Source organism: Sebastes fasciatus, chromosome 11, assembly GCF_043250625.1.
Source record: "Sebastes fasciatus isolate fSebFas1 chromosome 11, fSebFas1.pri, whole genome shotgun sequence".
Taxonomy (NCBI): Eukaryota; Metazoa; Chordata; class Actinopteri; order Perciformes; family Sebastidae; genus Sebastes; species Sebastes fasciatus.
In genome coordinates, this window is record NC_133805.1 from 35,765,307 (window position 1) to 35,778,613 (window position 13,307).

A 13,307-nucleotide genomic window follows, 5' to 3' on the forward strand; every position below is an offset into this window, starting at 1 on the left:
TCCCTCAGACTGGCCTCAATGCGGTCCCTCAAACTGGCCTCAATGCGGCCCCTCAAACTGGCCTCAATGCAGTCCCTCAGACTGGTCTCAATGCCGTCCCTCAGACTGGCCTCAATGCAGTCCCTCAGAATGGCCTCAATGCAGTCCCTTAAACTGGCCTCAATGCAGTCCCTCAGACTGGTCTCAATGCAGTCCCTCAGACTGGCCTCAATGCGGTCTCTCAAACTGGCCTCAATGCGGCCCCTCAAACTGGCCTCAATGCAGTCCCTCAGACTGGTCTCAATGCCGTCCCTCAGACTGGCCTCAATGCAGTCCCTCAGAATGGCCTCAATGCGGTCCCTCAGACAGGCCTCAATGCGGTCCCTCAGACTGACCTCAGTACAGTCTCTCAGACTGGCCTCAATGCAGTCCCTCAGATTGGCCTCAATGCAGTCCCTTAAACTGGCCTCAATGCAGTCCCTCAGACTAGTCTCAATACAGTCCCTCAGACTGGTCTCAATGCAGTCCCTCAGACTGGCCTCAATGCAATCCCTCAGACTAGACTCAATGCGGTCCCTCAGACTGACCTCAGGACAGTCCCTCAGACTGGCCTCAGTACAGTCCCTCAGACTGGCCTCAATGCAGTCCCTCAAACTGGCCTCAATGCAGTCCCTCAGACTGGCCTCAATGCAGTCCCTCAGACTGGTCTCAATGCGGTCCCTCAGACAGGCCTCAATGCAGTCCCTCAAACTGGCCTCAATGCGGTCCCTCAGACTGGCCTCAATGCAGTCGCTCAGACTAGACTCAATGCGGTCCCTCAGACTGACCTCAGTACAGTCCCTCAGACTGGCCTCTATGCAGTCCCTCAAACTGGCCTCAATGCAGTCTCTCAGACTGGCGTCAATGCAGTCCCTCAGACTGGCCTTAGGACAGTCCCTCAGACTGGCCTCAATGCGGTCCCTCAAACTGGCCTCAATGCGGCCCCTCAAACTGGCCTCAATGCAGTCCCTCAGACTGGTCTCAATGCCATCCCTCAGACTGGCCTCAATGCAGTCCCTCAGAATGGCCTCAATGCGGTCCCTCAGACAGGCCTCAAAGCAGTCCCTCAGACTGGCCTCAATGCAGTCCCTCAGACTGGTCTCAATGCGGTCCCTCAGACTGACCTCAGTACAGTCCCTCAGACTGGCCTCAATGCGGTCCCTCAGACTGGCCTCAATGCAGTCCCTCAGACTAGACTCAATGCGGTCCCTCAGACTGACCTCAGTACAATCCCTCTGACTGGCCTCAATGCAGTCCCTTAAACTGGCCTCAATGCAGTACCTCAGACTGGCCTCAATGCAGTCCCTCAGACTGGCCTCGATGCGGTCCCTCAGACTGGCCTCAATGCAGTCCCTCAGACTGGCCTCAGGATAGTCCCTCAGACTGGACTAAATGCGGTCCCTCAGACTGGCCTCAATGCAATCCCTCAGACTAGACTCAATGCGGTCCCTCAGACTGACCTCAGGACAGTCCCTCAGACTGGCCTCAGTACAGTCCCTCAGACTGGCCTCAATGCAGTCCCTCAAACTGGCCTCAATGCAGTCCCTCAGACTGGCCTCAATGCGGTCCCTCAAACTGGCCTCAATGCAGTCCCTCAGACTGGCCTCAATGCGGTCCCTCAAACTGGCTTCAATGCAGTCCCTCAGACTGGCCTCAATGCAGTCCCTCAGAATGGCCTCAATGCATTCCCTCAGAATGGCCTCAATGCGGTCCCTCAGACAGGCCTCAAAGCAGTCCCTCAGACTGGCCTCAGTACAGTCCCTCAAACTGGCCTCAGTACAGTCCCTCAAACTGGCCTCAATGAGGTCTCTCAGACTGGCCTCAATGCAGTTCCTCAGACTGGCCTCAATGCAGTCCCTCAGACTGGCCTCAATGCGGTCTCTCAAACTGGCCTCAATGCAGTCCCTCAGACTGGCCTCAATGCAGTCCCTCAGACTGGCCTCAGTGCAGTCCCTCAGAATGGCCTCAATGCGGTCCCTCAGACAGGCCTCAATGCAGTCCCTCAGACTGGCCTCAGTACAGTCCCTCAGACTGGCCTCAGTACAGTCCCTCAAACTGGCCTCAATGCGGTCTCTCAGACTAGCCTCAATGCAGTCCCTCAGACTGGCCTCAGGACAGTCCCTCAGACTGGACTCAATGCAGTCCCTCAGACTGGACTCAATGCGGTCCATTAGACTGGCCTCAATGCGGTCCCTCAGACTGACCTCAGTACAGTCTCTCAGACTGGCCTCAATGCAGTCCCTCAGATTGGCCTCAATGCAGTCCCTCAGACTGACCTCAGTACAGTCCCTCAGACTGGCCTCAATGCAGTCCCTTAAACTGGCCTCAATGCAGTCCCTCAGACTAGTCTCAATACAGTCCCTCAGACTGGTCTCAATGCAGTCCCTCAGACAGGCCTCAATGCAGTCCCTCAAACTGGCCTCAATGCAGTCCCTCAGACTGGCCTCAGGACAGTCCCTCAGACTGGACTAAACGCGGTCCCTCAGACTGGTCTCAATGCCGTCCCTCAAACTGGCCTCAATGCAGTCCCTCAGACTGGCCTCAATGCAGTCCCTCTGACTGGCCTCAATGCAGTCCCTCAAACTGGCCTCAATGCAGTCCCTCAGACTGGCCTCAATGCAGTCCCTCTGACTGGCCTCAATGCAGTCCCTTAAACTGGCCTCAATTCAGTCCCTCAGACTGGTCTCAATGCAGTCCCTCAGACTGGCCTCAATGCAATCCCTCAAACTGGCCTCAATACGGTCCCTCAAACTGGGCTCAATGCAGTCCCTCAGACTGGCCTCAATGCAGTCCCTCAGACTGGTCTCAATGCGGTCCCTCAGACAGGCCTCAATGCAGTCCCTCAAACTGGCCTCAATGCAGTCCCTCAGACTGGCCTCAGGACAGTCCCTCAGACTGGACTAAATGCGGTCCCGCAGACTGGCCTCAATGCAATCGCTCAGACTAGACTCAATGCGGTCCCTCAGACTGACCTCAGTACAGTCCCTCAGACTGGCCTCAATGCAGTCCCTCAAACTGGCCTCAATGCAGTCCCTCAGACTGGCCTCAATCCGGTCCCTCAAACTGGCCTCAATGCAGTCTCTCAGACTGGCGTCAATGCAGTCCCTCAGACTGGCCTCAGGACAGTCCCTCAGACTGGACTAAATGCGGTCCCTCAGACTGGCCTCAATGCAGTCCCTCATACTAGACTCAATGCGGTCCCTCAGAATGACCTCAGTACAGTCCCTCTGACTGGCCTCAATGCAGTCCCTTAAACTGGCCTCAATGCAGTCCCTCAGACTGGCCTCAATGCAGTCCCTCAGACTGGCCTCAATGCGGTCCCTCAGACTGGCCTCAATGCAGTCCCTCAGACTGGCCTCAGGACAGTCCCTCAGACTGTACTAAATGCGGTCCCTCAGACTGGCCTCAATGCAATCCCTCAGACTAGACTCAATGCGGTCCCTCAGACTGACCTCAGGACAGTCCCTCAGACTGGCCTCAGTACAGTCCCTCAGACTGGCCTCAATGCAGTCCCTCAAACTGGCCTCAATGCAGTCCCTCAGACTGGCCTCAATGCAGTCCCTCATACTAGACTCAATGCGGTCCCTCAGACTGACCTCAGTACAGTCCCTCTGACTGGCCTCAATGCAGTCCCTTAAACTGGCCTCAATGCAGTCCCTCAGACTGGCCTCAATGCAGTCCCTCAGACTGGCCTCAATGCGGTCCCTCAGACTGGCCTCAATGCAGTCCCTCAGACTGGCCTCAATGCAGTCCCTTAAACTGGCCTCAATGCAGTCCCTCAGACTAGTCTCAATACAGTCCCTCAGACTGGTCTCAATGCAGTCCCTCAGACTGGCCTCAATGCGGTCCCTCAAACTGGGCTCAATGCAGTCCCTCAGACTGGCCTCAATGCAGTCCCTCAGACTGGTCTCAATGCGGTCCCTCAGACAGGCCTCAATGCAGTCCCTCAAACTGGCCTCAATGCAGTCCCTCAGACTGGCCTCAGGACAGTCCCTCAGACTGGACTAAATGCGGTCCCTCAGACTGGCCTCAATGCAGTCGCTCAGACTAGACTCAATGCGGTCCCTCAGACTGACCTCAGTACAGTCTCTCAGACTGGCCTCAATGCAGTCCCTCAGATTGGCCTCAATGCAGTCCCTCAGACTGACCTCAGTACAGTCCCTCAGACTGGCCTCAATGCAGTCCCTTAAACTGGCCTCAATGCAGTCCCTCAGACTAGTCTCAATACAGTCCCTCAGACTGGTCTCAATGCAGTCCCTCAGACTGGCCTCAATACGGTCCCTCAAACTGGGCTCAATGCAGTCCCTCAGACTAGCCTCAATGCAGTCCCTCAGACTGGTCTCAATGCGGTCCCTCAGACAGGCCTCAATGCAGTCCCTCAAACTGGCCTCAATGCAGTCCCTCAGACTGGCCTCAGGACAGTCCCTCAGACTGGACTAAATGCGGTCCCGCAGACTGGCCTCAATGCAGTCGCTCAGACTAGACTCAATGCGGTCCCTCAGACTGACCTCAGTACAGTCCCTCAGACTGGCCTCAATGCAGTCCCTCAAACTGGCCTCAATGCAGTCCCTCAGACTGGCCTCAATCCGGTCCCTCAGACTGGCCTCAATGCAGTCCCTTAAACTGGCCTCAATGCAGTCCCTCAGACTGGCCTCATTGCGGTCCCTCAGACTGGCCTCGATGCGGTCCCTCAGACTGGCCTCAGTACAGTCCTTCAGACTGGCCTCAGTACAGTCCCTCAAACTGGCCTCAATGCAGTCCCTCAGACTGGCCTCAGGACAGTCCCTCAGACTGGACTAAATGCGGTACCTCAGACTGGCCTCAATGCAATCCCTCAGACTAGACTCAATGCGGTCCCTCAGACTGACCTAAGGACAGTCCCTCAGACTGGCCTCAGTACAGTCCCTCAGACTGGCCTCAATGCAGTCCCTCAGACTGGCCTCAATACAGTCCCTCTGACTGGCCTCAATGCAGTCCCTTAAACTGGCCTCAATGCAGTCCCTCAGACTGGTCTCAATGCAGTCCCTCAGACTGGCCTCAATGCGGTCCCTCAAACTGGCCTCAATGCGGCCCCTCAAACTGGCCTCAATGCAGTCCCTCAGACTGGTCTCAATGCCGTCCCTCAGACTGGCCTCAATGCAGTCCCTCAGAATGGCCTCAATGCGGTCCCTCAGACAGGCCTCAAAGCAGTCCCTCAGACTGGCCTCAGTACAGTCCCTCAGACTGGACTCAATGCAGTCCCTTAAACTGGCCTCAATGCAGTCCCTCAGACTGGCCTCAATGCAGTCCCTCAGACTGGCCTCGATGCGGTCCCTCAGACTGGCCTCAGTACAGTCCTTCAGACTGGCCTCAGTACAGTCCCTCAAACTGGCCTCAATGCTGTCCCTCAGACTGGCCTCAGTACAGTCCCTCAGACTGGCCTCAATGCAGTCCCTCAGACTGGCCTCAATGCGGTCCCTCAAACTGGCCTCAATGCAGTCTCTCAGACTGGCGTCAATGCAGTCCCTCAGACTGGCCTCAGGACAGTCCCTCAGACTGGACTAAATGCGGTCCCTCAGACTGGCCTCAATGCAGTCCCTCAGACTAGACTCAATGCGGTCCCTCAGACTGACCTCAGTACAGTCCCTCTGACTGGCCTCAATGCAGTCCCTTAAACTGGCCTCAATGCAGTCCCTCAGACTGGTCTCAATGCAGTCCCTCAGACTGGCCTCAATGCGGTCCCTCAAACTGGCCTCAATGCGGCCCCTCAAACTGGCCTCAAGAGGGACTGCCCTCAGACTGGTCTCAATGCCGTCCCTCAGACTGGCCTCAATGCAGTCCCTCAGAATGGCCTCAATGCGGTCCCTCAGACAGGCCTCAAAGCAGTCCCTCAGACTGGCCTCAGTACAGTCCCTCAGACTGGCCTCAATGCAGTCCCTTAAACTGGCCTCAATGCAGTCCCTCAGACTGGCCTCAATGCAGTCCCTCAGACTGGCCTCGATGCGGTCCCTCAGACTGGCCTCAATGCAGTCCCTCAGACTGGCCTCAGGACAGTCCCTCAGACTGGACTAAATGCGGTCCCTCAGACTGGCCTCAATGCAGTCCCTCAGACTGGCCTCAGGACAGTCCCTCAGACTGGACTAAATGCGGTCCCTCAGACTGGCCTCAATGCAATCCCTCAGACTAGACTCAATGCGGTCCCTCAGACTGACCTCAGGACAGTCCCTCAGACTGGCCTCAGTACAGTCCCTCAGACTGGCCTCAATGCAGTCCCTCAAACTGGCCTCAATGCAGTCCCTCAGACTGGCCTCAATGCAGTCCCTCTGACTGGCCTCAATGCAGTCCCTTAAACTGGCCTCAATGCAGTCCCTCAGACTGGTCTCAATGCTGTCCCTCAGACTGGCCTCAATGCGGTCCCTCAAACTGGCCTCAATGCGGCCCCTCAAACTGGCCTCAATGCAGTCCCTCAGACTGGTCTCAATGCCGTCCCTCAGACTGGCCTCAATGTAGTCCCTCAGAATGGCCTCAATGCGGTCCCTCAGACAGGCCTCAAAGCAGTCCCTCAGACTGGCCTCAGTACAGTCCCTTAGACTGGCCTCAATGCAGTCCCTTAAACTGGCCTCAATGCAGTCCCTCAGACTGGCCTCAATGCAGTCCCTCAGACTGGCCTCAATGCGGTCCCTCAGACTGGCCTCAGTACAGTCCTTCAGACTGGCCTCAGTACAGTCCCTCAAACTGGCCTCAATGCAGTCCCTCAGACTGGCCTCAGTACAGTCCCTCAGACTGGCCTCAATGCAGTCCCTCAGACTGGCCTCAATGCGGTCCCTCAAACTGGCCTCAATGCAGTCTCTCAGACTGGCGTCAATGCAGTCCCTCAGACTGGCCTCAGGACAGTCCCTCAGAATGGCCTCAATGCGGTCCCTCAGACAGGCCTCAAAGCAGTCCCTCAGACTGGCCTCAGTACAGTCCCTCAGACTGGCCTCAATGCAGTCCCTTAAACTTGCCTCAATGCAGTCCCTCAGACTGGCCTCAATGCAGTCCCTCAGACTGGCCTCGATGCAGTCCCTCAGACTGGCCTCAATGCAGTCCCTCAGACTGGCCTCAGGACAGTCCCTCAGACTGGACTAAATGCGGTCCCTCAGACTGGCCTCAATGCAATCCCTCAGACTAGACTCAATGCGGTCCCTCAGACTGACCTCAGGACAGTCCCTCAGACTGGCCTCAGTACAGTCCCTCAGACTGGCCTCAATGCAGTCCCTCAAACTGGCCTCAATCTAGTCCCTTAGACTGGCCTCAATGCAGTCCCTCAGACTGGCCTCAATGCGGTCCCTCAAACTGGCCTCAATGCAGTCCCTCAGACTGGCCTCAATGCGGTCCCTCAAACTGGCTTCAATGCAGTCCCTCAGACTGGCCTCAATGCAGTCCCTCAGACTGGCCTCAATGCAGTCCCTCCGAATGGCCTCAATGCGGTCCCTCAGACAGGCCTCAAAGCAGTCCCTCAGACTGGCCTCAGAACAGTCCCTCAGACTGGACTAAATGCGGTCCCTCAGACTGGCCTCAATGCAGTCCCTCAGACTGGCCTCAATGCAGTCCCTCAGAATGGCCTCAATGCGGTCCCTCAGACAGGCCTCAAAGCAGTCCCTCAGACTAGCCTCAGTACAGTCCCTCAGACTGGCCTCAATGCAGTCCCTCAAACTGGCCTCAATGCAGTCCCTCAGACTGGCCTCAATGCAGTCCCTCTGACTGGCCTCAATGCAGTCCCTTAAACTGGCCTCAATGCAGTCCCTCAGACTGGTCTCAATGCTGTCCCTCAGACTGGCCTCAATGCGGTCCCTCAAACTGGCCTCAATGCGGCCCCTCAAACTGGCCTCAATGCAGTCCCTCAGACTGGTCTCAATGCCGTCCCTCAGACTGGCCTCAATGTAGTCCCTCAGAATGGCCTCAATGCGGTCCCTCAGACAGGCCTCAAAGCAGTCCCTCAGACTGGCCTCAGTACAGTCCCTTAGACTGGCCTCAATGCAGTCCCTTAAACTGGCCTCAATGCAGTCCCTCAGACTGGCCTCAATGCAGTCCCTCAGACTGGCCTCAATGCGGTCCCTCAGACTGGCCTCAGTACAGTCCTTCAGACTGGCCTCAGTACAGTCCCTCAAACTGGCCTCAATGCAGTCCCTCAGACTGGCCTCAGTACAGTCCCTCAGACTGGCCTCAATGCAGTCCCTCAGACTGGCCTCAATGCGGTCCCTCAAACTGGCCTCAATGCAGTCTCTCAGACTGGCGTCAATGCAGTCCCTCAGACTGGCCTCAGGACAGTCCCTCAGAATGGCCTCAATGCGGTCCCTCAGACAGGCCTCAAAGCAGTCCCTCAGACTGGCCTCAGTACAGTCCCTCAGACTGGCCTCAATGCAGTCCCTTAAACTTGCCTCAATGCAGTCCCTCAGACTGGCCTCAATGCAGTCCCTCAGACTGGCCTCGATGCAGTCCCTCAGACTGGCCTCAATGCAGTCCCTCAGACTGGCCTCAGGACAGTCCCTCAGACTGGACTAAATGCGGTCCCTCAGACTGGCCTCAATGCAATCCCTCAGACTAGACTCAATGCGGTCCCTCAGACTGACCTCAGGACAGTCCCTCAGACTGGCCTCAATGCAGTCCCTCAAACTGGCCTCAATCTAGTCCCTCAGACTGGCCTCAATGCAGTCCCTCAGACTGGCCTCAATGCGGTCCCTCAAACTGGCCTCAATGCAGTCCCTCAGACTGGCCTCAATGCGGTCCCTCAAACTGGCTTCAATGCAGTCCCTCAGACTGGCCTCAATGCAGTCCCTCAGACTGGCCTCAATGCAGTCCCTCCGAATGGCCTCAATGCGGTCCCTCAGACAGGCCTCAAAGCAGTCCCTCAGACTGGCCTCAGAACAGTCCCTCAGACTGGACTAAATGCGGTCCCTCAGACTGGCCTCAATGCAGTCCCTCAGACTGGCCTCAATGCAGTCCCTCAGAATGGCCTCAATGCGGTCCCTCAGACAGGCCTCAAAGCAGTCCCTCAGACTAGCCTCAGTACAGTCCCTCATACTGGCCTCAGTACAGTCCCTCAAACTGGCCTCAATGCGGTCTCTCAGACTGGCCTCAATGCAGTCCCTTAGACTGGCCTCAATGCAGTCCCTCAGAATGGCCTCAATGCGGTCCCTCAGACAGGCCTCAAAGCAGTCCCTCAGACAGGCCTCAATACAGTCCCTCAGACTGGCCTCAGTACAGTCCCTCAAACTGGCCTCAATGCGGTCTCTCAGACTGGCCTCAATGCAGTCCCTCACACTGGCCTCAATGCAGTCCCTCAGACTGGCCTCAATGCGGTCTCTCAAACTGGCCTCAATGCAGTCCCTCAGACTGGCCTCAATGCAGTCCCTCAGACTGGCCTCAGTGCAGTCCCTCAGAATGGCCTCAATGCGGTCCCTCAGACAGGCCTCAATGCAGTCCCTCAGACTGGCCTCAGTACAGTCCCTCAGACTGGCCTCAGTACAGTGCCTCAGACTGGCCTCAGTACAGTCCCTCAAACTGGCCTCAATGCGGTCTCTCAGACTAGCCTCAATGCAGTCCCTCAGACTGGCCTCAGGACAGTCCCTCAGACTGGACTCAATGCAGTCCCTCAGACTGGACTCAATGCGGTCCATCAGACTGGCCTCAATGCGGTCCCTCAGACTGACCTCAGTACAGTCTCTCAGACTGGCCTCAATGCAGTCCCTCAGATTGGCCTCAATGCAGTCCCTCAGACTGACCTCAGTACAGTCTCTCAGACTGGCCTCAGTACAGTCCCTCAGACTGGCCTCATTGCAGTCCCTTAAACTGGCCTCAATGCAGTCCCTCAGACTAGTCTCAATACAGTCCCTCAGACTGGTCTCAATGCAGTCCCTCAGACTGGCCTCAATGCGGTCCCTCAAACTGGGCTCAATGCAGTCCCTCAGACTGGCCTCAATGCAGTCCCTCAGACTGGTCTCAATGCGGTCCCTCAGACAGGCCTCAATGCAGTCCCTCAAACTGGCCTCAATGCAGTCCCTCAGACTGGCCTCAGGACAGTCCCTCAGACTGGACTAAATGCGGTCCCGCAGACTGGCCTCAATGCAGTCGCTCAGACTAGACTCAATGCGGTCCCTCAGACTGACCTCAGTACAGTCCCTCAGACTGGCCTCAATGCAGTCCCTCAAACTGGCCTCAATGCAGTCCCTCAGACTGGCCTCAATCCGGTCCCTCAAACTGGCCTCAATGCAGTCTCTCAGACTGGCGTCAATGCAGTCCCTCAGACTGGCCTCAGGACACTCCCTCAGACTGGACTAAATGCGGTCCCTCAGACTGGCCTCAATGCAGTCCCTCAGACTAGACTCAATGCGGTCCCTCAGACTGACCTCAGTACAGTCCCTCTGGCTGGCCTCAATGCAGTCCCTTAAACTGGCCTCAATGCAGTCCCTCAGACTGGCCTCAATGCAGTCCCTCAGACTGGCCTCGATGCGGTCCCTCAGACTGGCCTCAATGCAGTCCCTCAGACTGGCCTCAGGACAGTCCCTCAGACTGGACTAAATGCGGTCCCTCAGACTGGCCTCAATGCAATCCCTCAGACTGGCCTCAATGCAGTCCCTCAAACTGGCCTCAATGCAGTCCCTCAGACTGGCCTCAATGCAGTCCCTCAGACTGGCCTCAATGCGGTCCCTCAAACTGGCCTCAATGCAGTCCCTCAGACTGGCCTCAATGCGGTCCCTCAAACTGGCTTCAATGCAGTCCCTCAGACTGGCCTCAATGCAGTCCCTCAGACTGGCCTCAATGCAGTCCCTCCGAATGGCCTCAATGCGGTCCCTCAGACAGGCCTCAAAGCAGTCCCTCAGACTGGCCTCAGGACAGTCCCTCAGACTGGACTAAATGCGGTCCCTCAGACTGGCCTCAATGCAGTCCCTCAGACTGGCCTCAATGCAGTCCCTCAGAATGGCCTCAATGCGGTCCCTCAGACAGGCCTCAAAGCAGTCCCTCAGACTAGCCTCAGTACAGTCCCTCATACTGGCCTCAGTACAGTCCCTCAAACTGGCCTCAATGCGGTCTCTCAGACTGGCCTCAATGCAGTCCCTCAGACTGGCCTCAATGCAGTCCCTCAGAATGGCCTCAATGCGGTCCCTCAGACAGGCCTCAAAGCAGTCCCTCAGACTGGCCTCAGTACAGTCCCTCAGACTGGCCTCAGTACAGTCCCTCAAACTGGCCTCAATGCGGTCTCTCAGACTGGCCTCAATGCAGTCCGTCACACTGGCCTCAATGCAGTCCCTCAGACTGGCCTCAATGCGGTCTCTCAAACTGGCCTCAATGCAGTCCCTCAGACTGGCCTCAATGCAGTCCCTCAGACTGGCCTCAGTGCAGTCCCTCAGAATGGCCTCAATGCGGTCCCTCAGACAGGCCTCAATGCAGTCCCTCAGACTGGCCGCAGTACAGTCCCTCAGACTGGCCTCAGTACAGTGCCTCAGACTGGCCTCAGTACAGTCCCTCAAACTGGCCTCAATGCGGTCTCTCAGACTAGCCTCAATGCAGTCCCTCAGACTGGCCTCAGGACAGTCCCTCAGACTGGACTCAATGCAGTCCCTCAGACTGGACTCAATGCGGTCCATCAGACTGGCCTCAATGCGGTCCCTCAGACTGACCTCAGTACAGTCTCTCAGACTGGCCTCAATGCAGTCCCTCAGATTGGCCTCAATGCAGTCCCTCAGACTGACCTCAGTACAGTCCCTCAGACTGGCCTCAATGCAGTCCCTTAAACTGGCCTCAATGCAGTCCCTCAGACTAGTCTCAATACAGTCCCTCAGACTGGTCTCAATGCAGTCCCTCAGACTGGCCTCAATACGGTCCCTCAAACTGGGCTCAATGCAGTCCCTCAGACTGGCCTCAATGCAGTCCCTCAGACTGGTCTCAATGCGGTCCCTCAGACAGGCCTCAATGCAGTCCCTCAAACTGGCCTCAATGCAGTCCCTCAGACTGGCCTCAGGACAGTCCCTCAGACTGGACTAAATGCGGTCCCGCAGACTGGCCTCAATGCAATCGCTCAGACTAGACTCAATGCGGTCCCTCAGACTGACCTCAGTACAGTCCCTCAGACTGGCCTCAATGCAGTCCCTCAAACTGGCCTCAATGCAGTCCCTCAGACTGGCCTCAATCCGGTCCCTCAAACTGGCCTCAATGCAGTCTCTCAGACTGGCGTCAATGCAGTCCCTCAGACTGGCCTCAGGACAGTCCCTCAGACTGGACTAAATGCGGTCCCTCAGACTGGCCTCAATGCAGTCCCTCAGACTAGACTCAATGCGGTCCCTCAGACTGACCTCAGTACAGTCCCTCTGACTGGCCTCAATGCAGTCCCTTAAACTGGCCTCAATGCAGTCCCTCAGACTGGGCTCAATGCAGTCCCTCAGACTGGCCTCGATGCGGTCCCTCAGACTGGCCTCAATGCAGTCCCTCAGACTGGCCTCAGGATAGTCCCTCAGACTGTACTAAATGCGGTCCCTCAGACTGGCCTCAATGCAATCCCTCAGACTAGACTCAATGCGGTCCCTCAGACTGACCTCAGGACAGTCCCTCAGACTGGCCTCAGTACAGTCCCTCAGACTGGCCTCAATGCAGTCCCTCAAACTGGCCTCAATGCAGTCCCTCAGACTGACCTCAGTACAGTCTCTCAGACTGGCCTCAATGCAGTCCCTCAGATTGGCCTCAATGCAGTCCTTCAGACTGACCTCAGTACAGTCCCTCAGACTGGCCTCAATGCAGTCCCTTAAACTGGCCTCAATGCAGTCCCTCAGACTAGTCTCAATACAGTCCCTCAGACTGGTCTCAATGCAGTCCCTCAGACTGGCCTCAATGCGGTCCCTCAAACTGGGCTCAATGCAGTCCCTCAGACTGGCCTCAATGCAGTCCCTCAGACTGGTCTCAATGCGGTCCCTCAGACAGGCCTCAATGTAGTCCCTCAAACTGGCCTCAATGCAGTCCCTCAGACTGGCCTCAGGACAGTCCCTCAGACTGGACTAAATGCGGTCCCTCAGACTGGCCTCAATGCAGTCGCTCAGACTAGACTCAATGCGGTCCCTCAGACTGACCTCAGTACAGTCCCTCAGACTGGCCTCAATGCAGTCCCTCAAACTGGCCTCAATGCAGTCCCTCAGACTGGCCTCAATCCGGTCCCTCAAACTGGCCTCAATGCAGTCTCTCAGACTGGCGTCAATGCAGTCCCTCAGACTGGCCTCAGGACAGTCCCTCAGACTGGACTAAATGCGGTCCCTCAGACTGGCCTCAATGCAGTCCCTCAG